At 46.2% G+C, this 26670-nt stretch overlaps 1 protein-coding gene across 1 annotated transcript in view; it reads left to right on the forward strand.

The window, feature by feature from the left end:
• Nucleotides 1–250: 250 nt before the first annotated feature.
• Nucleotides 251–26670, forward strand: part of LOC123769828 (mucin-5AC) — a 98906-nt gene continuing 72486 nt past the window's right edge. Inside the window, exon 1 of the mRNA XM_069301306.1 lies at nt 251–268. The gene's annotated coding sequence lies outside the window, so the exon portion shown is untranslated. The remainder of the gene's footprint in view (nt 269–26670) is intronic.

Genomic DNA, 26670 nt, shown 5'->3' on the forward strand with positions numbered 1-26670 from the left:
TGGTAGGGATATAAGCACACTTAAGAGCTAACACATGACAAGTGCTAAGCCAGTATGAGTGACACCGTGAAGGGATGAGACAGAGACTCAGGTGTGTTAGGGATGCGAGTCAGCACAACTAGAGGAGGTGGGAGGAATGTGACACACTAACACCTGTGATGTGAGGAAGAAAGTTCTTAGCTGTGTGTGGGAGATAATAACCAGTGTTTCTCTTTCCCTCCGTCTCAGGTGAGAGGTGTGAGGCGAGCAGCTGCTGACTCCAGCACAGGTACAGTCGTCTCTCTCTTCCTATCATGCTAACACTATAATAGGAATTATGAACTAAATATTATCAAAAGCCCACCAAGCCTCGAAGGTTGTTTGGCATCGTCTGAGAGAGAGAGAGAGAGAGAGAGAGAGAGAGAGAGAGAGAGAGAGAGAGAGAGAGAGAGAGAGAGAGAGAGAGTGAGGGGGGGGGCAATTTAGTACCTGTATAGTGGTGGTAAGGTCCTCACCTGTGGTGTTATATAGTGATGGTGAGGCTTCTGGGAATGTGTTATGTATGGCATGATAGATGATAGTGAAATATCCCCCTTCTCCCTCTCCCTCTACTCTCCCCCCTCTTCTAACCAGCATTGTGATTCGAGGTCTTAGCATGTGTATGAATGGTTGCCAATTGGGAGAGCTAAAGACTAGGCGAACACCTCAAGTTTCCGGTGTGGTGTTAAGTGTGTCACGGTGCATCTGGGGTCCGGGAGGGTGGCCGCCGGTGCCTCCACCCCGGTATTCCTATCCGGTTTGTTGCTCTCCTGTTTCTCTCTTGCTATTGTTAGCTGGTGGGGAGTGCTGCAATTATGAGGGGAAAGTCTGTAGGACTTGCACTTGGTAAGGGACATGAGGACAAGGAACTGAGATATGAGGACAAGAAGCTGGGATGTGAGGACAAGGAACTGAGATATGAGGACAAGAAGCTGGGATGTGAGGACAAGGAACTGAGATATGAGGACAAGAAGCTGGGATATGAGGACAAGGAGCTGAGATATGACAACAAGAAGCTGGGATATGATGACAAGGAGCTGAGATATGAGGACAAGAAGCTGGGATGTGAGGACAAGGAACTGAGATATGAGGACAAGAAGCTGGGATGTGAGGACAAGGAGCTGAGATATGAGGACAAGAAGCTGGGATATGATGACAAGGAGCTGAGATATGAGGACAAGAAGCTGGGATATGATGACAAGGAGCTGAGATATGAGGACAAGAAGCTGGGAAGTGAGGACAAGGAGCTGAGATATGAGGACAAGGAACTGAGATATGAGGACAAGAAGCTGGGATATGATGACAAGGAGCTGAGATATGACAACAAGAAGCTGGGATATGATGACAAGGAGCTGAGATATGAGGACAAGAAGCTGGGATGTGAGGACAAGGAACTGAGATATGAGGACAAGAAGCTGGGATATGAGGACAAGGAGCTGAGATATGAGGACAAGGAACTGAGATATGAGGACAAGAAGCTGGGATATGATGACAAGGAGCTGAGATATGAGGACAAGAAGCTGGGATATGAGGACAAGGAGCTGAGATATGACAACAAGAAGCTGGGATATGATGACAAGGAGCTGAGATATGAGGACAAGAAGCTGGGATATGAGGACAAGGAACTGAGATATGAGGACAAGAAGCTGGGATATGATGACAAGGAGCTGAGATATGAGGACAAGAAGCTGGGATATGATGACAAGGAGCTGAGATATGAGGAAAGGAGCTGAGATATGACAACAAGAAGCTGGGATATGATGACAAGGAGCTGAGATATGAGGACAAGGAGCTGAGATATGAGGACAAGGAGCTGGGATATGAGGACAAGGAGCTGAGATATGAGGACAAGGAGCTGGGATATGAGGACAAGGAACTGAGATATGATGACAAGGAGCTGAGATATGAGGACAAGGAACTGAGATATGAGGACAAGGAGGTGAGATATGAGGACAAGGAGCTGGGATATGAGGACAAGGAACTGAGATATGAGGACAAGGAGCTGAGATATGACAACAAGGAGCTGGGATATGAGGACAAGGAGCTGGGATATGAGGATAGGAAGCTAGGATTTGAGGACAAGGAGCTGGGATATGAGGACAAGTGATCTTATCTGTAACATTTATTATTAAGGTATCCCGTTGGTGGGTTTTTCATTTGACCTGTATTGGTTGTGTTATGTTTCTGTAGGTGTCAAGGTCACAGTTTGTACTATTGTAGTCTTGTTGAATAAGACTCTCTCTCTCTCTCTCTCTCTCTCTCTCTCTCTCTCTCTCTCTCTCTCTCTCTCTCTCTCTCTCTCTCTCTCTCTCTCTCTCTTTATATTTATATATATATATATATATATATATATATATATATATATATATATATTAATATATATATAAAGGGGGTGGTAGGAGAAGAGAATATGTACCAGTGCACGAAAGAGCCCAACAAGACTCCCCGGGTGCAGCATGTCGTTATCTTCAAGGCTTGAGGGGTCCCTACAAACAACCAGAGGTGGTACCCACTATATATATTGACAGCAATAATGAATTCTTCATGGTATCACAATATACGCCTGGAAGATCGATACACAGCAGGTGTGGGACTACACATGTGTAACTACCCTGGCTGTTGATGGTGCAGCCAACTACAGAGACACAGAAGAATCAAACAAGTACAGGCAACTGGAACATTGGTACACATTTGTCCCCAAAGCATCAAGAAACTCGTGCCCCCCCCCCCCCCCCCGAGGCAAGGCTGGCATGAGCTTCCTCAAGCAATTAGGGTTGTAGGCACACTGACACTACCAGAGACCCAAGAGCTGCCAGTTTCCTGCTTGAGCGCCTGAGTGTGGTGATCCAGAGGGAAGACGCCTGCTGTGTCCTCACTTCCTGTCTGGAAGCTGAGCAGCTCCAAGAGAGCCACAACCCTCAACCTCACATTGTCTTCACCAACTTGTAACTTGTAAGAATGTCATGTAAAGTAAAATAAAAACAAAACAAGTGGGTTGGAAAGACCCATTGACATGGAACCTGTATTGATGGGTAACTAACAATGGCCTCTAATGCTTCTGTGACCTTGTCTGCCGCCCTGGGAGACCTTGTCTGCCTCACAACAACACTGACCTCCAGCAGCGCCACACGTGTGACCCCCGCTGTGTTCACGTGGCCTCCATCCCCCCCCCCCCCCCGTACATACCTTTTTGGTTCCTCCCAACAGTTAGACAGCTGCTACGGTCTGCTTCCCGGGGGGTGTGTAACAAAAAGGAAGCCTGTCGAGGACCGGGCCGCGGGGACGCTAAACCCCGAAATCAACCCCTCAATCACGACCCCCCTCCCCCCTACACTACCTTCCAACAAAAACCGCCTCCTTATCTCCTCCCTCCTATCCCTTTCCTTTAATCCTCTCTCCTCTTTTCCCTCTCCCCTCCCCTCCCCTCTCACCGCGCCTCACACCATTCGGCGTAACTGCCAGGGGGGGGGGGGTTACATGCACCTCCGAGGGAGACATTACAACTGTAGTTGACAACAACGCCACAAGACAACTACTTGCAGCGCCAAACAATAGACCTTAACAACCTTGGCAAACAGTGCCACCTTATGAACCACATAACCATTGTAGAGGTCCAAGAAACAATCAGAGGGTTGAAGAACAAGGCGCCGGGGTTTAACACAATCAATAAAATAGTTTTAACTAACTTTCCAATAATGGAGATCCAGCATTATATACGAATATTAAAAACAGTTCTTGCATCCGAACTACTGCCCACATACGTCAAAAAGGCCACTATCAGGTTAATTAGTAACCCGGGTAATCCCCCAACTTAAAGTAATAACCAATACAGCGTTGAAAAAAGAACAATGTAATATAGTATTCAGAGATCTATCCAAAGTTTTGGTCAATATCTGGCACACGGCTTAAGTGCAACTAGGGCTGCCACAGAGATTCCCTGCCACACCATGTAGCGTCATAGTCATCAGAACAACTAACCTCAGTAACGGCAGTTACTTGGGTGACATAACTGAACTGAACAGTGGAGTGTGACAAGGAAGCTGCCTTTCATCCACGCCTTTCAACATGTATACAGCTGATCTGCTCCAGCCCCAACATGGAGAGTACGCCACATACGATGATGATGTCACTCAAATAATATGCCAACTGGAAATATCCCCAGTACCACTATACACCATAAAAAAACTAACATACAAAAACTAGAAGGAGTGCAGAAGATGGCGGTAAGGAGAGGAGCACAACACTGACCACCGCGTGGTGAGATAAGGCAGGAGCTCCCTCAACCCCTCACCACACTACCACTCAATATTACACCACAGCACCAAGCCACCAGCACCGTGTGCGACACCACCCAAAATCTGTGGCTTGTTCTGTGTTCACCTAGACGTTATTGGGTCCAACACCAGCTCCTCGGTTACACCCGCTGGTCAAGTGAAGAGGTGGACCCCTTTCCTTCTGTTGCTCATTGTGTGTGTGTGTGTGTCTGCCTGCCTGCCTGCCTGCCTGCCTGCCTGCCTGCCTGCCTGCCTGCCTGCCTGCCTGCCTGCCTGCTTAACCAGAAACGTACTAACTCATGCAAGCCACCTAACCTATAGAGGCCCGATGCATAGGAATCGTCAATGTTACGGTGCAATAATTTTTACTAATCCGTCACATTTTTAACGGATTGGTCGTAAACATATAACGTATTAGGTGAGAGGACAGGTTGGCTACACCTGACCCTCCCATCCAGGTAAATTATTGCACCCTGAGGGACAGGTAATAGCACACCTTCCCTGTAATTATATTACACTCACCTAGCTCGGGGATCAGCTGACTGTTGTTGACATTGCAAGCACGTGTTGGGGATCAGCTGACTGTTGTTGATATTACAAGCACGTGTTGGGGATCAGCTGACTGTTGTTGATATTACAAGCACGTGTTGGGGATCAGCTGACTGTTGTTGATATTACAAGCACGTGTTGGGGATCAACTAACTGTTGTTGATATTAGGAACACGTACTGGTGATCAGCTAACTGTTGATGACATTAGGAACACGTATTGGTGATCAGCTAACTGTAGTTGACATTAGAAGCACGAGTCGGATCAGCTATAACTATTGTTGACATTAAGACCACATGTTAGCACCCAGCTGACTGTTGTTGACATTACATGCACGTGTACAGAGCTCAGCTGATTGTTGTTGACATCAGGAAGCGCGGAAAAATTTGAATGAATGAATTCGCTGCGGCGCCTAGTCGTTAATGGGGCAGGTGGGGGGGGGGGGGGGGTAGACCAGACTGGCAGATATGAATGATCTCCCAGCTGACGGGGGTCTTAGTCACCAACCATTCTATCACCTAATACGTTAACAAATCTCTAACCCTGTCCATGGAGGACAGAAGAAAATGTATATATGCTGGTTAGCATTATAAATGTGTGGCCACGTCTGTGGTAGAAAATAATAATAATAATAATAATAATAAAACTAATACGTCGCATATTTTTACGGAACCCTCCAGTCCTTTAAAAATGATACATTTTAGTCCAAATTAAAGTACCGTAATATTGGCGTTTTCTATATATTAACCTCGATAAGTTAGGTGAGTTACCTGCTTGATGGTGTTCTGGGAGGTCTTCTACTCCCCAAGCCCGGCCCGAGGCCAGGCTTAGTTGTGAGAGTTTGGCCCACCAGGCTGTTGCTTGGAGCGGCCCGCAGGCTCTACATACCCACCACAGCCTGGTTGGTCCGGCACTTCTTGAAGAAAACTAATTTTCTCTTGAAGATGTGCACGGTTGTCCCGGCAATATTGCTAACCCGGGGTGCTTGGGTTAGTACGTCTCTAAGTACTTTTTACCTAGTGGCAAATCGAGAGATGGACTAGGTGCTGCCTCGTATGGACCAATAGGTGCTGCCTCGTATGGACCAATAGGAGCTGCCTCGTATGGACGAATAGGAGCTGCCTCGTATGGACCAATAGGTGCTGCCTCGTATGGACCAATAGGAGCTGCCTCGTATGGACGAATAGGAGCTGCCTCGTATGGACCAATAGGAGCTGCCTCGTATGGACCAATAGGTGCTGCCTCGTATGGACCAATAGGTGCTGCCTCGTATGGACCAATAGGAGCTGCCTCGTATGGACGAATAGGAGCTGCCTCGTATGGACCAATAGGTGCTGCCTCGTATGGACCAATAGGAGCTGCCTCGTATGGACGAATAGGAGCTGCCTCGTATGGACCAATAGGTGCTGCCTCGTATGGACCAATAGGAGCTGCCTCGTATGGACGAATAGGAGCTGCCTCGTATGGACCAATAGGAGCTGCCTCGTATGGACCAATAGGTGCTGCCTCGTATGGACCAATAGGTGCTGCCTCGTATGGACCAATAGGAGCTGCCTCGTATGGACGAATAGGAGCTGCCTCGTATGGACCAATAGGTGCTGCCTCGTATGGACCAATAGGAGCTGCCTCGTATGGACGAATAGGAGCTGCCTCGTATGGACCAATAGGTGTTGCCTCGTATGGACCAATAGGAGCTGCCTCGTATGGACCAATAGGTGCTGCCTCGTATGGACCAATAGGAGCTGCCTCGTATGGACGAATAGGAGCTGCCTCGTATGGACCAATAGGAGCTGCCTCGTATGGACCAATAGGAGCTGCCTCGTATGGACCAATAGGTGCTGCCTCGTATGGACCAATAGGCTTCCTACACATTCCTGTACACCTATGTTATTCCCTATTTCCCCACACTTACAATTTTTCTATCTCTCTCTTTCTCCTCTTTGTATCTACCCATTCCCATCTCTCACTCCCGCTCATCGTTTACCCATTTACTAATGTGTACCCTCCTATTTCAATCCCCCTCTCCCTATTTGCCGTTACCCTTGACTCATTGACGTTTCCTCCTTCATTTCACATTTCCAATTCCCCTTGCCATTTCGAGCGGGGCCGCGGCGTGCGTTATCTACACAACTCCGGCAACAAGTTGGGCCAGAAATGTACCAACTGATAAGGTGTCACTCTGATAAGAACCAAATCGAGCCCGGCGCTAATAAACTGATAACATCGCGCCACTGGCACCCAATTTTTCACAGAATTGGCACTGATTTTTTGCGACGGTAATTGGGCAGTGTGCCAGTTTTTCACTCGGACTATTGATTGGACTGTTGGATAATTATGATGGTGTATATATACATGGTGTATACACACACACACACTATATATATACATACATACATACATACATATATATATATATATATATATATATATATATATATATATATATATATATATATATATATATATATATATATATATTATTTATACAATTTGCACAACGTTTCGAGGCTCGAAACGTTGTGCAAATTGTATAAATAAGTGTAATACATTCTATAGTAATTCACTTTTTTCTTATAACTCTTAATTATCTTAATATAATAACTCTTAATAATTCTTATATAAACAATAATAGTTACTACAGCCACACACACAATAACCCGAATACTGCAGACAACATGCAGGTCCGTCACATATTGCCGACAAAGTTCAGCACTACGCATGCACCATACAAGCATTATGCACGCACTGCTCAAGCACGTAAGTGAGACAGATCACCAAATTATATGTGATAATTCTAGTATAATTTGTCCCAAGCACCGTGGCTTCAAAAGAAAAATAATAAAATCAACTTTTACATATAATCCAATTTAACTTGGTTTGTTTACATGTGTGCATTAAACACTGGACCAGCATGGACGCTCACAACCCAAGGTTGTGAGTGTTATCAACAACCTCCTACAGCTTCGGTACTCATAAGCTGATTAATAAACGTAAACAAAACCGCCATGAGTGAGGAAAGATGTACAGGTTTCGTAAGTGGTTGTGTAAATGTTTGATGACCCATGGTCCTGGTTTGGTTAATTCTCCCATGGTAATGGTCTTCTGGGCTCTTGTCAGTGCTGAGTCTACTCACCTAGTTGTGCTTGCGGGGATTGAGCTCTGGCTCTTTGGTCCCGCCTCTCAACTGTCAATCAACTGGTGTACAGATTCCTGAGCCTACTGGACTCTCTTATATCTACATTTGAAACTGTGTATGGAGTCAGCCTCCACCACATCACTTCCTAATGCATTCCACCTGTTAACAACTCTGACACTGATAAAGTTCTTTCTAACGTCCCTGTGGCTCATGTGGGTACTCAATTTCCACCTGTGTCCCCTTGTTCGCGTCCCACCAGTGTTGAATAGTTTACCCTTGTTTACCCGATCGATTCCTCTGAGGATTTTGTAGGTTGTGATCATGTCTCCCCTTACTCTTCTGTCTTCCAGTGTCGTAAAGTGCATTTCCCGCAGCCTTTCCTCGTAACTCATGCAACTGAAGGTTGCAAATAGTGAAGTGTGTGTGTGTGTACTCACCTAGTTGTACTCACCTAGTTGTGCTTACAGGGGTTCTTCTATCTTCTAGTTTTGGCATGTTTAACGCCTCTAGTCTCTCCTCGTAACTCTTGATTTTCAGTTCCGGGAGCCATTTTGAAGCATGCCGTTGCACCTTTTCCAGTTTCTTTATGTGCTTCTTGAGACTTGGGCACCATACAACTGCTGCATATTCCAATTTTGGTCTCACTAAAGTCATGAGCAGTTTCTTTAGCATTTCACCACCATATAATTAAAAGCAAGTCTGAAGTTGGAAAGCGACGCATATGCTCCTCTCACAATGTTCTTTATGTGTTTCTCTGGCGACAGCGTACTATCCTAAACCACTCCCCAGGTCTCGTTCTTTATTAGAGTTCTGTAATTCCTTTCCACCTAATTTGATAGTTGTGTGTGGTCTATTTTCTCCGATTCCACATTCCATATCGTGGCATTTATTCACATTGAATTCCACTTGCCACTTGACGCTCTAAGCATTTATTTTATCTAGATCAATTTGAAGGGCATTACAATCATCTGCGTCTCTTATCTTCCCCGATATCTTAGCATCATCCGCAAACATGTTTAAATAATTCTGTATTCCTTCTGGTAGATAGTTTATGTAAACGATGAACATTTTGAGATTTATAAATCTGCCTGTCCATATGTCCTCCATTCTTGCTTGGTAGGCCTCCCAGTCTATTGCTTTCACGGTAAAGTCCCCCAGTACCAACAGTCGTGATTTATCTTTATCAGCTTTTACTATAATCTCTCTCATGACCATTATGAGGCCCTCTTGTTTGTCATCTAGTTCCTCCTTTGTCCACGTGTTGCTTGTTGGGGACCTGTAGGCACTTACCATTATCAGTTTAATATCCTTGTTCCGAACATGCTACGAGACTATCCTGACGAGCTGGAAATGCAATTAAGCCGAAGGAATAATTGCATTTCCAGCTTTCACCTGTGTCCTCTTGTTCTACTTTCTAACATTTTAACGGGGCTGTCCTTGTCCACCTTGTCTATTCCCCTCAGTATCTTGTATGTTGCAATCATGTCCTCTCTGTTTCTTCTCACCTACTTCTCTTCCCCGACCGTCCAAATGGTTGGGCACCATTCCTTCCCCCCGTCCCATCCCAAATACTTTTCATGACCCCTTCCCAGTGCTATATAGCCGTAATGGCTTGGCGCTTTCCCCTGAAAATTCTCTAGTTCTCTTAAATTAACTTATCCTCACAGCTCGGCCCTCTTAGCTCTGGCACCAGTCTTCTTGTTAACTTTTCTTAATTTAAATTTATGCTTCACGAGGTGCGGATACCAGACCGGTGCTGCGTATTGTAGTGTTGGTCTCACAAGGGGCTGTGTAGAGTGGCCAGAAAGCTACTGGTTTAGGTTTCTAAATGACGCTAAAGTTTGCCAGCGTCCCATATGCCGCTGATGTTACCGTGTCTGTGTGTGCCTCTGGCGAGTGTTGGAATTATCCATATATTGTGTATACATGGAAGGGTGTTGTTGTGTTGATTTAGGGGCGACGACGATCGTGGGATCGGATGCGCCCCATGGAAGGGTGTATATGGGGTGTATTGGTCGTTTATACACCAGGAACCCGCCCCCCCCCCCCCACACATCACTCCTCCCGCCCCGCTCCCCCCCCCCCAGTGTTGCAAGGAGTGGGCGGCAGCGTTGACAACATTTCCTGCACGTGATTGACACACCTTGCCACCACATAACCTCCCGGACCATACCAACAATACCTCCAGTGGTCTGTTTCACGAGCCCTCCAGTACGTTAATAATGCAACGCATTAGTACAAATTATAGCCCCGTAATATTGCCGTTTTCTATGGATCGACCTCGATATGTTAGGGGGGTTGGTTGGGTTCGTACATTTCTGGTTGGACAAAACAGGTGTATTTGTTTGCATTAAGATGTATACTTGCCAGGAGACACGAGAGATATACAATGGCCAAGTATAAGTGGCCGTAGAGTACTTGAGGAAGGGTGACCCTTGCAACAGGGGGCGACGGGTAGAGGCGTCTGCCACAGGAAAGAAGAGTAGAATGTTGCCTCACTGAATGAGTAGTCTCTTGCAATATTAGATGAGTTGGGCGGGTTGCTGACACCAATGATGATGTGTGTTGCAATCATTAAGGTAGTGTCTTGCCCCATCATCAGACGACTCAATGTCTACCTTACTGTATTGATCATACTGCCTACTGTATTGATCATACAGCCTACTGTATTGATCATACAGCCTACTGTATTGATCATACACCCTACTGTATTGATCATACACCCTACTGTATTGATCATACAGCCTAATGTATTGATCATACACCCTACTGTATTGATCATACAGCCTAATGTATTGATCATACACCCTACTGTATTGATCATACACCCTACTGTATTGATCATACAGCCTACTGTATTGATCATACACCCTACTGTATTGATCATACAGCCTAATGTATTGATCATACACCCTACTGTATTGATCATACAGTTCGGTTCATACAGCCTTTGTGTCCTATATATATATATATATATATATATATATATATATATATATATATATATATAATTATATATTATATATATATATAATTATATATTATATATATATATAATTATATATTATATATATATATAATATATATATATATATATATATATATATATATATATATATATATATATATATATAACCCTCCGCGGCCCGGTCTGTCACCAAGCCTCCTGGTTGGTGGTCTGGTCAACCGGACTGTAAGACGCGGCTGCTCGCAGCCTGACATATGAATCACAGCCTGATTGATCAGGTATCCTTTGGAGGTGTTCTTCAAGTTCTTGAACACCGTGAAAGGTCGGGAAGTTATGCCCCTGTGTGTAGAGGGAAAGTGTTGAAGTCTTGGGCCCTTGATAGTGACACTATCCTCCCTCAGAGTAACATGTTTCTCCCTCACTTCTCCCCTCTCTCCCTTCTCTTCCCCCTCCCTAGCTCTGTCTCGGTTTCTTTCTGTTTCTACATGTGTCTGTGTGTTGTTGTCTGTCTCTGCTTTTCTCTTTGTCTTACTTTGTCCTGGTAGACACGTTCTTTCTACAGACATATTTGTGTCTCTGGTTGTTTGTCGTGTCGCTGACTATGTCACTCTCCCTCTTATACAAATAATATAATAGTGAACCATTGGTGTGGTGGTGGTGGTCCAGCGATGGGAGGAGCCTAGCAGTGTCACCTGTAAGTACGTATAAAAGTTACCAGCCTGCTATGAAAAAGGGTCTGGGCTTGAGGAAGCGTTTGAAGCTGTACGCGGATTTATTATTATTAACATCTTTATTGAAAAAAATATTTTATTTTCCCCGAGGATTGTGAATATTAGCACGATGTTTATATGATGGTCAATATTACCACCAGGAAAAATAATTGTTTTTTAAATTTTTGTTTGATAAATATTTAGGTAGGTGTACCTGGCAGACAGTGCCAAAAATCGTCGTGGGGGTCAGAATGTGACCCTGACACGCTCTTCCCTCTTTAATTCTACAGACCCAGACCAGCATATGTCCGTCCCATACCCCAGACCATTCCTCCTGCAAAGTTAGGTGAAGCTAACCCCAAGTATCTGACATTCAATGTTGCACATTAAGTCTTTTTCTCTTATAGATTGATATGACAGAAAGGGTGAGAGCAATGATTCTAGCACCAATGTTCTATACTTCGTAAGCTCTCCACTTGAGAAGGAAGGGGAGAAATGAACTCTCCAAAGTACATGTTATGGTTTTATTAATGTCCAGTCGCTAAGGGATATGTTTCGTTGACCAGGTCAACATTTTCAAAGGCCGAGATGTGTAGTGGATATGAGAGAAGAAGAGAGAGAAGATTAAGCCACCCAAAATGTGGCTTGGGCATGAATAGCCCATAAGTGGTGGCCCTTTTGAGCCATTTCCAGTATCAATAGATGATACTGGAGATCTGTGGAGGTGCGACTGCACCCTGCGTGACGGGAGATGTCTCCCGTGAGTGGATATGAGCTGGGTCAAGAACATATATAACCAGGAAGGGTGAGGTGAAATACAGGAGCTGGGCCACTACACCTTGTGTAGTTCCATACTTGTATATTGTTATGATGGCTGGGGGCCGCGTGTGTTGGAAGGCTGCCTTGGTCTTGACCATGGTCACATGTACACCAGTACATTGGCTGCCTCTTAATAGTCCAGATGCTTATATATGTAGTACATCGCTGAAGCACTACATGTCAAACACTCTCAACCAGCCAGTAACACCCACCCTTCTCTGAGGTAATTGACCACTGTAAAATAACTCGAAACAATCAACAGGTAATATCCCATCACCCCTTCTCTCGCCCCATGAATACCCCCCCCCCCTCCTATCACCCCTCACCCCCCCCCCCCACTCCCTCTCCCCCCCACCACTACCACCCCCCACCTCTCCCTTCCCCCCCCCCACCACTACTCCCCCCCCCCACCACTACTTCCTCCACAACAGCTGACTTACTACGTCACTTGTAAACACCTGCCAGCCATCTACACTCACTACACACCAATTCTTCGTATTGTTTCATTAAGTATCGTTCGGTGCGAGTCTTGGCTCCGGCGAGACAGTTACCAAATATCAATTAACGTCTCATTTATCTTATTTAAACTCACTGGTAATGTGCCACAGACATTCGTTGGGTTTTCATTATGTTTAGGACGGTAAATCTCCCTCTTTGGGACGTTCAAACTTGTTTTGATGATGAGTCAAGTGTTAGATGTGAAGCGGTTGTCTATAACCACAAGCGGTTGTCTAGAACCACAAGCGGTTGTCTATAACCAATCACAGCGGTTGTCTATAACCACAAGCGGTTGTGGTTATAGCCACAAGCCTGACTCATACGTCAGGCTGCGAGCAGCCGCGTCTAACAGCCTGGTTGATCAGTCCAGCAACCAGGAGGCCTGGTCGACGACCGGGCCGCGGGGACACTAAGCCCCGGAAGCACCTCAAGGTAGCCTCAAGGTAGGTAGGTGGTGTACAACCTAAAGTGTATGAATCTTGGCGACGGATCTAACCCATTTGAGGTTCGCTGTTTCGAGATAGCGTCAATATTGCGGGGTTTTAATTTAGCAAAAACACCGGGATTTTGACGGTGTGGTCAGTAGTGTGGGGGTGAGTCTGGCACTATAGTGAGTGGAGAGGTACCAACATGGGCCTATAGCACCGACACCATAGCTCCAGCTCTTGGCCCCCGGCTCATAAGATGCCCGGGTTCCTCAGCTACAACCAGTCATAGCCAACGACAGAGTTTGAGTGATGTTTGTTGTACGGTCTTCCAGTGTCCCCCTGGCATGATCTCTCTCTCTCTCTCTCTCTCTCTCTCTCTCTCTCTCTCTCTCTCTCTCTCTCTCTCTCTCTCTCTCTCTCTCTCTCTCTCTCTCTCTCTCTCTCTCTCTCTCCCCCTCTCTCTCTCTCTCTCTCTCTCTCTCTCTCTCTCTCTCTCTCTCTCTCTCTCTCTCTATCACTCCCTCCCAGGGTAGGTTACCTGGTCGTTATACACCTACGAGTGAACACGTAAGAACAGCTGTGGTTGATGGCCTGGTGTGTATATCCCAGGTGTGTGAATATACTTAGTATGCTATGTATATCTTCATTCATAATGCTACGTATGTATACATAATAATTACATATAAGGCTGCATATGTAAGGATATACACATAAAAGTAGAGTGTATAAATAAATACACCAACCTGGGAGAGCCTTGTGACGCAGAGTAGGACGCGGCTTGTGACGCAGAGTAGGACGCACATCATAATGCAACTACAATTGATGAGGCAAATCGTGACGCGCTAACAGTTCAGGACGCAAATCACACGTAGCTTCGAGTATGAAGCAAATGGCACAGTTACAGGCTATGAGGCGAGCAGGAGCCAGGTGTAGTGTAGCGCACCTCACAGACTAATGAGGCCAGCAGCAACAGGTGTCTCAAACATCTACCAGTAGACCCCCCCCCCCTGCTGGTCATCTCTGTGGAGCAGTAGGTCTGCACGTAGCAGAGGGCTGCTGCTGCTACACCATTGTTTCCCATTTACAGCTGGCCTGGTATGGATACCCTGTTCGACTGGATGAGTCAAACGAGCAGTTAGGGGCATCCCCTTGTAGTTTTATTACAAGTCCACTATAAATCTTCAAGGCCAGCACATTATCTTATCACAAGGACAACCTCGGTAGCAGGAGAGAGGACAGGTCAACACAAGAACACAACACAAAGTGATACGGGACTCTCTCTCTCTCTACAATAAAATCGTAGATTAAGCTCTCTTGATAATTGAGTTACTGCTCTGGGCTCTCAACACACACACTAGTAAAGGAAGACATTAAGTTTATGACGGGAGTGATCTGACAGTGATAGAGGAGGTGATACACTAATACACTTGAGGTCACAGTAGTGTCTAGCGTCGTGTGAGAAAAGTTGTCATGGTATCTGAGAGTAATGCTGCCTTACTCATAATGCCTCACTCCAAGACATGTATGTTCTTCAATTAATATCAATATGTAACCAACAGTCCATTACCGTGACCAATAAATAAGGGTGTGGGCATATAAGCAAAACAAAACAATGATAGAAGCACATATAATGTGTGACAGAATCAATGATGTAAACACATTTGTTGTGTCAACAAAGTATTGCATGTTTGAATATAAGCAACAACCAAACAAGAATTAATTGGAGCAGACCTTGTGTGAGCTCTAACATCTGAGGGAAAACATGTCATGCAAAACAGTTTAATATTATTAATGATAGCAATAAACTCTTTAGTGCCATCGAGTAAATGACCACTCACAGGGCTCCACCTGTCATATATGTTGTAACTCATTTATCTTGAGTGGCTGGACCCTTACACCTGCCAACACAACCATACACGCCCCCTAACAACCATACACCCCCCCTAACAACCATACACCCCTAACAACCATACACCCTCCTAACAACCATACACGCCCCTAACAACCATACACGCCCCTAACAACCATACACGCCCCCTAACAACCAAACAGTACCTGACCTCACCTGCTCCGTGTTATCATGTAATCTGCCCGTCTCAAGACAGATTAATTTAATATAAATAATTTAAACGTCTCTTGTCACTATTTCCTGTCTTGGAATGTAGATATATTTTTGTTTACACGGTTGATCAACAGCCCATATCGATACTGTGAGCATATAACTATTATGTCCCTATAGGATGAGGGATATAAATATTTATATGGTTATAGTTTGTTATTGTTGGCACTGCACAACATATTGACACTCATATATGTCAGTTATGTACCAGAAGTCAGACACGGACACGGCACAACCACTTCAGATATTTTATCACTTGTAATAACATGGTTTGGCAGTTCTTGCAGCGTGAGTTTAGATTGATCTGTAAATGGTTGACTGTGTAGGCAATGTAAGATGTAATGGAGTAGTGAGAGTGTGTGAGTGCGTCCAGGACCCTCACGGTTGACTCAAGTGAAGTAGGAAGTGGGTGTAGAGTGGCGGGGTATTATCACCGCCATGTCTTGTGTCTCCCCCCGCCACCACCACCACCTCCGCCTCTCACCAGTACATAACTTCCTGGGAATGGTATCCAGAGTCCCGTGGGGCTGGTGTTGTTCCGTTGGTGGTGGCTGTCGTGCCCCGGCGGTTATCACACTGTTGTCTGGTACTGCTCTTGGCCACAACACTGACGCCTCAGCTCTTGCTCCTTGGCCACCGCCCTTAAGCACTCCCCACCAATATCTAACGTGGCTGCAACTTGGTCAACGCTGCCAATAACAGTCTGCGTGATCTCCACAACACCCAATAAAGTCTTTCCGGTACTCAACACACCGCTGGATCCCATGTAGGGGTTCGGAAGGATGCTTTAAATACCAATGAGAAGGTCAGCAGGATTCCACTGGTGGAGATCAGCGGGCAAATGTTTGACTCCTTCTTCACAGGGCGAGCAGGCTAGTGTCTTGATGGACCAATAGCAGTCCTGGATACATGGGGCTGTGTTTGTGAAGCTCACTTCTCATTGGCTGAACATTCTGTTCTGTCTCTTCACGTCGATGTGTCCCATGATGTCACGACTCTTCCGGGCGCCATCTTGTTCTAGAATTCTCCATGGTGGCAATATTGACTTTAGGCTACCACCCTTAACACTGAGATCAGAGTGGGCTCTTGTTGATCAGTTACACTGATCTCTAGTCTCACACTGCTCTAGTTTTCAGTACTTGTTGTTTGGTTGTGGTAGATGTGGGCTCGTCCCAGTATGACTTAGTATGACTAACACGTAGGTAGGTAGGGTACTGCAGTACAAGATGTACATAGCATACTATGTATATTCATACACCTGGGGTATACACAACAAGCTATCAGTCACTCATCTTCTTACGCTTTCTCTCCTTATCTAGGAAATGTTACCTGGGAGGGAGAGGTCGTAGAGAGGTGGTAGAGAGGGAGTGAGAGGTCGTAGAGAGGGAATAAGAGGTGGTAGAGAGGGAGTGAGAGGTCGTAGAGAGGGAATAAGAGGTGGTAGAGAGGGAGTGAGAGGTGGTAGAGGTGGTAGAGAGGGAGTGAGAGGTGGTAGAGAGGTGGTAGAGAGGGAGTGAGAGGTGGTAGAGAGGGAGTGAGAGGTGGTAGAGAGGGAGTGAGAGGTGGTAGAGAGGGAGGGAGAGGTGGTAGAGAGGGAGTGAGAGGTGGTAGAGAGGGAGGGAGGGAGGGAGGGAGGGATGGAAGTCGTAACATTTCATCACTAACATCATTACGACATAAGGTGAAGGAATATACTAAGTTAAGCCCATCAACTTTACCCATAATTACCTCCCTAACTTGGCCTCACTCTAATGCTAAACAGATTTGATCCAGTCAGAGCAGTGTTCAGCGGAACGGTTGTGGGTAGTTGTGAGTGGTTGTTTGGTTGTGAGTGGTTGTTTGGTTGTGAGTGGTTGTTTGGTTGTGGTGGTTGTTTGGTTGTGAGTGGTTGTTTGGTTGTGGTGGCTGTTTGGTTGTGAGTAGTTGTTTGGTTGTGGTGGTTGTTTGGTTGTGAGTAGTTGTTTGGTTGTGGTGGTTGTTTGGTTGTGAGTAGTTGTTTGGTTGTGAGTGGTTGTTTGGTTGTGAGTGGTTGTGGTGGTTGTTTGGTTGTGAGTGGTTGTTTGGTTGTGAGTGGTTGTTTGGTTGTGAGTAGTTGTTTGGTTGTGTTGCGTGTTTGGTTGTGAGTGGTTGTTTGGTTGTGGTGGCTGTTTGGTTGTGGTGGTTGTTTGGTTGTGAGTGGTTGTTTGGTTGTGAGTGGTTGTTTGGTTGTGAGTGGTTGTTTGGTTGTGGTGGTTGTTTGGTTGTGAGTGGTTGTTTGTTTGTGAGTGGTTGTTTGGTTGTGAGTGGTTGTTTGGTTGTGGTGGTTGTTTGGTTGTGAGTGGTTGTTTGGTTGTGAGTGGTTGTTTGGTTGTGGTGGTTGTTTGGTTGTGGTGGTTGTTTGGTTGTGAGTGGTTGTTTGGTTGTGGTGGTTGTTTGGTTGTGGTGGTTGTTTGGTTGTGGTGGTTGTTTGGTTGTGAGTGGTTGTTTGGTTGTGAGTGGTTGTTTGGTTGTGGTGGCTGTTTGGTTGTGAGTGGTTGTTTGGTTGTGAGTGGTTGTTTGGTTGTGAGTGGTTGTTTGGTTGTGAGTAGTTATTTGGTTGTGAGTGGTTGTTTGGTTGTGAGTGGTTGTTTGGTTGTGGTGGTTGTTTGGTTGTGGTGGCTGTTTGGTTGTGAGTGGTTGTTTGGTTGTGGTGGTTGTTTGGTTGTGAGTGGTTGTTTGGTTGTGTTGCGTGTTTGGTTGTGGTGGTTGTTTGGTTGTGAGTGGTTGTGGTGGTTGTTTGGTTGTGGTGGTTGTTTGGTTGTGAGTGGTTGTTTGGTTGTGAGTGGTTGTTTGGTTGTGAGTGGTTGTTTGGTTGTGGTGGTTGTTTGGTTGTGGTGGTTGTTTGGTTGTGAGTGGTTGTTTGGTTGTGAGTGGTTGTTTGGTTGTGAGTGGTTGTTTGGTTGTGAGTGGTTGTTTGGTTGTGAGTGGTTGTTTGGTTGTGAGTGGTTGTTTGGTTGTGGTGGTTGTTTGGTTGTGAATGGTTGTTTGGTTGTGGTGGTTGTTTGGTTGTGGTGGTTGTTTGGTTGTGAGTGGTTGTTTGGTTGTGAGTGGTTGTTTGGTTGTGGTGGTTGTTTGGTTGTGGTGGTTGTTTGGTTGTGAGTGGTTGTTTGGTTGTGAGTGGTTGTTTGGTTGTGAGTGGTTGTTTGGTTAATTGATTATTTGGCCATGATTGAGGAAAGATGTAGAGGTTTCGTGGCCACATAAATGCTTGATGAATCCTGGGTGTGGTGGGCAGGCAGACATTGTATAACACAAATGAAAGTTTTACAAAGTTTAAAAATACCTACAATATATTCCAAACAGGGAAGTTCCCTTCACTGTATTCAGCTTACCTTAATGTATTCATAAGTTTTGGAGGGATTTAAGAATTTGCATTTTGACTGTTTGTTTGTGTTCTTGCATATTTCCTAACTTTTTGATTGGCAAGTTTTTGCTCGCCCAATGTAGGATTGACTGGGCACCAATCCTCAACAGTTCACCACAGATCGCCCAGCATTAATTCAGTAATTGGTTATAAACCGATTGTCGGGTCGTGTTCCAGGGAAAAACTAGTTGGGTAAGGAAGGCTACCGGAAAGGGGGGGGGGGGGACTTCTGTGTCTGATAATACGGGTCAGAAGTCGTCTATGTCTGCTCCACCCACCTGCCTCTGTGTAAATGCGGAGAGAGAGAGAGAGAGAGAGAGAGAGAGAGAGAGAGAGAGAGAGAGAGAGAGAGAGAGAGAGAGAGAGAGAGAGAGATAAAGGAAGTTAGACCCTGAAATTCTTGTGGTGAACTTGACCCAAAATTTAGGCTTTCACCTGGAGGAGTGGGAATCGAGGCGCCAGGACGGGCTGCCAGGTGTCGTCTAAACCGGTTGTGCTCACATTGAGCCATCAAGGCCTGACACAAACCCACCACCAGCCTGTCCTCTCATCTAATGCCTCGTATATGTACGGAATCCACCAATCTGTCAAAATCGCGACCTATTAATATAAATTAAAGCACGGTAATATTCACACTTTCTAAGCTAAACTTGGCAAATGGAATTTAGTGTGAATAAATGTCATGTTATGGTATGTAGAATAGGAGATAAAAGGTCACATACAACTTACACATTATGTGAAAAGGCATTAAAGTATTCTGATAAAGAATGAGATCTGGGGATGGCTCTGGATAGTAAACTATCACCTGAGGGCCTCATAAAGAACATTGTGCGAAGTAAATTGTTTACAACCTCTGTGAGACCAAAGTTAGAATATGCAGCGGTTGTCTGCCGCTCATATCTCAAGAAGCACATCAACAAACAGGAAAAAGTACAGACATGCAAGCAAATGGCTTCCGGAACTGAAAAGCCAGAGCTGCGAGGAGAGGCTAGCGGCGTTAAATAGACCAAAGATAGGTCATAGGTTCAAGCTAAGGAAACACAGCTGCCGGACAAAAACATTAGAAAGTTCACTTTTGCAAACAGTCGGTTGAAACAATGACAAGGTGGTGGAGGCCAAAACCGTCAGTAGTTTCAAAGCGTTGTATGACTAAGGTAACCTAGCTCTCTTCCTGTAACTTCACTCAGGTAATAATTACTCACTCACTCTCTCTCTCTCTCTCTCACACACACACACACACACACACACACACACACACACACACACACACACATAGGGGCCTCATGGCTGAGTGGACAGCACTCGGGGGTCGTAATCCTAAGGGTTCGGGTTCGATTCCGGACCGAGGTATCGAAATGGGCCGAGTTTCTTTCACCCTGAAGCACCTGTTCACCTAGCAGTAAATAGGTACCTGTGAGTTAAACAGCTGTTACAGGCTATTTCCTCTGTGTGTGTGTGTGTGTGTGTGTGTGTGTGTGTATATGTGTGTGTGTGTGTGTGTGTGTGTGTGTGTGTGTGTGTGTGTGTGTGTGTGTGTGTACTCACCTAGTTGTTCTCACCTAGTTGTGCTTGCGGGGGTTGAGCACTGGCTCTTTGGTCCCGCCTCTCAACCTTCAATCAAATGATGTACAGATTCCTGTACATCAGGAATCTGACGTCCTGACGTCACCCCCCCCACCCTCTGACGTCACCCCTCTCCCCTCTTCCCGACCCGTACTGGGCCCTCTCCCCTCTGGGCCCACGATGCGTCACAATAGAGACAGTCGCACTGCGCTAACATTCACTCTACACCTTCCCCTCTCTTACACCTTCCCCTCTCTTACCCATCTCTCACAACCTACATCCCCCCCCCCTACTTTTTTACACACATGGGTAGACAACTTTGGACTCCTGTTAGCAGGCTGAGGCCCCCCTCCCTCCCTCTCTCTCTCTCTCTCTCTCTCTCTCTCTCTCTCTCTCTCTCTCTCTCTCTCTCTCTCTCTCTCTCTCTCTCTCTCTCTCTCTCTCTCTCTCTCTCTCTCTCTCTCTCACACCTGACTACCTATCAGACTTAATACTTGCCTAAGAGTGCCAGTGTATGAGTACTTGCCTAAGAGTGCCTGCCTAAGAGTGACTACGGGACAGTAAGGTGGTAGTGCCCCACCTATACAACCAGCTGCCACAGGTGGACAAGCGTCACATACGAAGTGGTTGTAGTGTAACCACAAGCGTATACACTGTGAACCAACCCAACTCTCACCTGCCCAAGTCAGTGCCTGCAAAACGTTAATATTTCACTACTATCATTTTGACTAATATGTCGTATTTTTAACGCATTGTTCGATTGCTCAAAAAAAGGTCTCTTGACGACGGAACGTCATTATTGCGGTGGTTTTAATTTCAATAAAGCAGCTCAGTTTTGACGGTGTATATTCTCTTTAGCAAGTTTAATATATAATGGACATTCCATGGTATAACTTTTGTGAAAAGAACTTCTGTCAAAGTTTTTAAGGAGGAATTACGGGAAAGTTGAGGCGCCTGACGCTGCGTTTTGTTAGGTTCACAGCCTCGCTAACTTACCCCAACATGTGCAGGAGACTGCTGGGAAACATAGTCACAAGGTGAGACAGTTTCTCTCCAGTATTCTGTATATGGTAATCATGTCTCCACTGGTCATTGTCTTGCATCGACATGAGTTGTGCTCTTTGTATCTGTCTGCTGGTCTGGCTCCTGGTCCTCAGGAGCCATATATATATATATATATATATATATATATATATATATATATATATATATATATATATATATATATATATATATAATATGGAACAGGTGATATGGCTATGGTTTTATCTTGTTTTTTATTGATATATATTTACAAGGTCCGCGATATTGTAACAAGCGCTGTTAACTGCCAAGTTGACCCTAATGTATTTAAATATTTACTGTGCTGTTCTTAAGCCCAACAATCTCCCCACAAAATAAAAAATATCTGAATGTCCTTCTGAATAAGGTGTTTATGTCGCCCTCAAGTGTGTGTGTGAGTGTATGGGGGGGGGGCAAGGTGTATATCTGTTGGACTAATAGTTGTGGTAAGACTGTGCTTGTCTGTCTACCCACTTGTTAACCAATATCTATGTGCCAGCCAGCCAGGCAGCCGCCCTGCTAGCCAGCTTGTCTGCACAAAACAATATCACAGCAGCCAAGCTCAAGCATCGCGCTGCAATGTTTACAAACAAACCGTGACGTCATGGAACAGGTGATTGGGGTTACCCTGCGTGTCAGCTGTTTTTTTTTACCCTGCTTTATACTCGTGGCAGGTGACATCTTGGCATACCTGCCCCGCCTCCTGACAACTCCTGACAGCCTTGGGGGAGGGGGAGTGAGAGGATGCTGAACGAGGTGGTAATTAGAGTCTAGAATTTTAACAAGTACCTGAGCAGTTAATTTACTGCGTGCCAAGGTGATTGACTTCAAGTCTGACTTACAGGGGAGTGTTTGTTTGTTTGATGGATTATTAAGTTCATGTTTGTTTCTATGTAGACATTAGAGGGAATTTTGTTAACAATTCCAAATGATACCTGGTCAACTGAGCTGTGGTCCATACGTGAAACTGCGAGCGGCGGGGTCAAATAGGCTGGTTGATCAGGCTATCAGTGTGCGTGTATGTATTTACTATTTGTGCCTACAGGATCAAGCTGTTGGCTCTTAGACCTCGCCTTTCTGTCCCTTAACTGTCTAACGTACTCACTGGGCCGAATTTCCTACATACTATCTACTACATATATATTTTTTCTCACACACACACACACACACACACACACACACACACACACACACACACACACACACACACACACACACACACACCCCACAAACACTTACAAACACTTACAAACACTCAAGATTTTATCCTCTCCTCCACAATCTATACATACATACCATATACATTCACATTATTTGATCTTTAATGGTGCAATTTGTCACTGTAAATCGTAACGATAGTTTCCAACGATTAGACATCAAACGAGGTGGTTCGCCCCTCCAAACTGTTTCCGGGTCAGTGGGCTTCTTTGGCATTCCTGAAGAGCTTTGTGGAGCTCTTAACCTCACGCTCTGCAGGAAGTGAAAGTGTCGTGTGTGTGTGTGTGTGTGTGTGTGTGTGTGTGTGTGTGTGTGTGTGTGTGTGTGTGTGTGTGTGTGTGTGTCTACACTCACCTGATTGTGCTTGCGGGAATTGAACTTCATCTCTTTGATTCCGCCTCTTAACTATCAATCAACTGATGTACAGGTTTCTGAGCTCTATCATATCTACATTTGGAACTGTGTATGAAGTCAGCTTCTACCACATCACTCCCTAATACATTCCACTTGTTAACTAATCTAACACTGAATTTTTTTCTAATGCCTGTGGCTCTTTCCCCACCTGTGTTCGTGTGCGAGTTCCATCCATTTGGAATAGTCTGTCCGTTTCTACTCGAAGGACTAGTGATTTCTCCGGGAAATCACTTTCCCGGAGAATTTTGTTTGTGGTGATCATGTCTCCCATAACTTCCAGAAATTGGTGCATGCCGCCTTGGCCAGACTGTTGAAAGGCTCTGCGCCAGACCCACTAGGCCCACTAGACCCACTAGGCCCACTAGGCCCACTAGGCCCACTAGGCCCACTAGGCCCACTAGACCCACTAGGCCCACTAGGCCCACTAGGCCCACTAGGCCCACTAGGCCCACTAGGCCCACTAGGCCCACTAGGCCCACTAGGCCCACTAGACCCACTAGGCCCACTAGACCCACTAGGCCCACTAGGCCCACTAGGCCCACTAGGCCCACTAGGCCCACTAGGCCCACTAGGCCCACTAGGCCCACTAGGCCCACTAGACCCACTAGGCCCACTAGGCCCACTAGGCCCACTAGGCCCACTAGACCCACTAGGCCCACTAGACCCACTAGACCCACTAGACCCACTAGGCCCACTAGGCCCACTAGGCCCACTAGACCCACTAGGCCCACTAGGCCCACTAGGCCCACTAGGCCCACTAGGCCCACTAGGCCCACTAGGCCCACTAGGCCCACTAGACCCACTAGGCCCACTAGGCCCACTAGGCCCACTAGGCCCACTAGACCCACTAGGCCCACTAGACCCACTAGACCCACTAGACCCACTAGGCCCACTAGGCCCACTAGGCCCACTAGGCCCACTAGGCCCACTAGGCCCACTAGGCCCACTAGACCCACTAGGCCCACTAGGCCCACTAGGCCCACTAGGCCCACTAGGCCCACTAGGCCCACTAGGCCCACAAGGCCCACTAGACCCACTAGGCCCACTAGGCCCACTAGGCCCACTAGGCCCACTAGGCCCACTAGGCCCACTAGGCCCACTAGGCCCACTAGGCCCACTAGACCCACTAGGCCCACTAGGCCCACTAGGCCCACTAGGCCCACTAGGCCCACTAGGCCCACAAGGCCCACTAGACCCACTAGGCCCACTAGGCCCACTAGGCCCACTAGGCCCACTAGGCCCACTAGGCCCACTAGGCCCAGCACCACATCACATGTCAACAGCTGGGTTTTACTCTTCATATGGATAGCACAAGGAAGGATTTATCATATTTATTTCTGGAGAAACTGCAGATTTAAAATACAAAAGTTAGCAACAACTCGTGAGATTTTTCTGCCGTTTGTGTCCAGACAAGACATTTAATCGCCTCCATCTTGAGGTTATCTTGAGATGATTTCGGGGCTTTAGTGTCCCCGCGGCCCGGTCCTCGACCAGGCCTCCACCCCCAGGAAGCAGCCCGTGACAGCTGACTAACTCCCAGGTACCTATTTACTGCTAGGTAACAGGGGCATTCAGGGTGAAAGAAACTTTGCCCATTTGTTTCTGCCTCGTGCGGGAATCGAACCTGCGCCACAGAATTACGAGTCCTGCGCGCTATCCACCAGGCTACGAGGCCCCTCATCCATCAGTACTGTAACGGTCTTAGTTTGTTCTAACAAAGAAATTCTTCTGTAATTGTTCAAAGATAGAGTCCCATACTCCATTATTTGATTTCTGTACCCTTAAGGTACGCTTTCAAGCCTATCTATACAGCCTACGTTAGACCAACACTGAAATATGCAGCACCAGTTTTTAATCCGTACCTTGTGAAGAACAAAACCGAGATTGAAAAGCTTCAGCTGTTTGCTTCAAAATTAGTGCCAGAGTTAAGAGGACTGAGCTATGAGGATAGGTTGAGGGAACTGCATCTTACAATCCTGGAGGGCAGAAAAACCTGAGGAGATATGATCACAACATAGAAGATATTGAGATGAATAGATAAAATGGCCAAAGACAGTTTCTTTTAATTAACATAAATTAGGAGAGGAAATATGTAGCAGATGTAAACGTAAGTGAGTCTAGGAAATATAAGGAAATATTCGTACCCTGACGTGTAGAGCACTGAAGGAGGAAGTTGTGGAAGCCACCTCCAGCCACAACTTTAAGACCAGACGCGACAAATAATTTGAACGTCAGAACAGTTAAATTATAACACAACAGGTACAACAAGGCTGGTAGGCGGGGCATGAAGAGCTGGAGCTCACTCCTCCGTAGTCACTGATAGGTGAGTACTGATAGGTAAGCAGCTCTCAACCTCACATTCCTCGCCTCCCCCACCCCTCCCCAGCACCCCCCTCACCTCCCCTCACCTCCCCTCCCCACGTCACTCACCACACCATCACACACCATTAACACAACGGGTTTCTCTCCCGCTTTCCTCAGTCTTGACCACAAATTCCTTTCAACATTTTGTTGGGAAACTTGCACTACGCCTTCCGCCCCGCCTACTGCATAACACCACACCCACTGACGAAACTGTAGAAGGTCTATTGACCCGTGTCAGGCAGCTCCTATTGACCCGTGTCAGGCAGCTCCTATTGACCCGTGTCAGGCAGCTCCTATTGACCCGTGTCAGGCAGCTCCTATTGACCCGTGTGAAAGAAGTCCTATTTATACCCACCCACAGGTTTGTATATCTGGCCTACGCTTGAAACAACTCATCGTTCACAAGTCTTATTATGTTCAATCACCTTCCCGCCAGTGCCAGATCCGTATCGCAAGTACAACTAGTCATTAGACATTTAGAACTGGATTGGATTTGCCTTCGGCTTTCCTGTAGCTGGTTTCAAGTGTTGTGCTCGTGTAGCCTAGCGAGACAACTGGAGTACTTGAACAAATCCACAAGGGCCGCGACGGAGATTTGTGGATTTGTTCATTTGATGCATCACGCTATTGTGATTTGTATAACTGGAGAAGTTGACCTGGTTCCAAAGATGGAACTTGGGACCAACGTCAGGTGGATGAAGTAACCTTCAATGCACCAGGGAGAGTTGTCTTCCACATTCACTCCAGAACTTATTTTGGATTTGATGAGATGATGGAGCAAGCAGACTGACACCAGCATGGTGCTGGGGAGAGTAAGAGAGAGAGGAAGAGGTATGTCTTCTGCCACACACCAGAGGCATGTCTTCTGCCACACACCGGAGGCATGTCTTCTGCCACACACCAGAGGTATGTCTCCTGCCACACACCAGAGGCATGTCTCCTGCCACACACCAGAGGCATGTCTCCTGCCACACACCAGAGGTATGTCTCCTGCCACACACCAGAGGCATGTCTCCTGCCACACACCAGAGGCATGTCTTCTGCCACACACCAGAGGCATGTCTCCTGCCACACACCAGAGACATGTCTGGGGTGTCCTACACCAAGAATGACAGAGACTTTCTCTAACAAGTGGTGATGACGGGAGAC

The sequence above is a fragment of the Procambarus clarkii genome, chromosome 45 (assembly GCF_040958095.1).
Source record: "Procambarus clarkii isolate CNS0578487 chromosome 45, FALCON_Pclarkii_2.0, whole genome shotgun sequence".
Classification (NCBI taxonomy): Eukaryota; Metazoa; Arthropoda; class Malacostraca; order Decapoda; family Cambaridae; genus Procambarus; species Procambarus clarkii.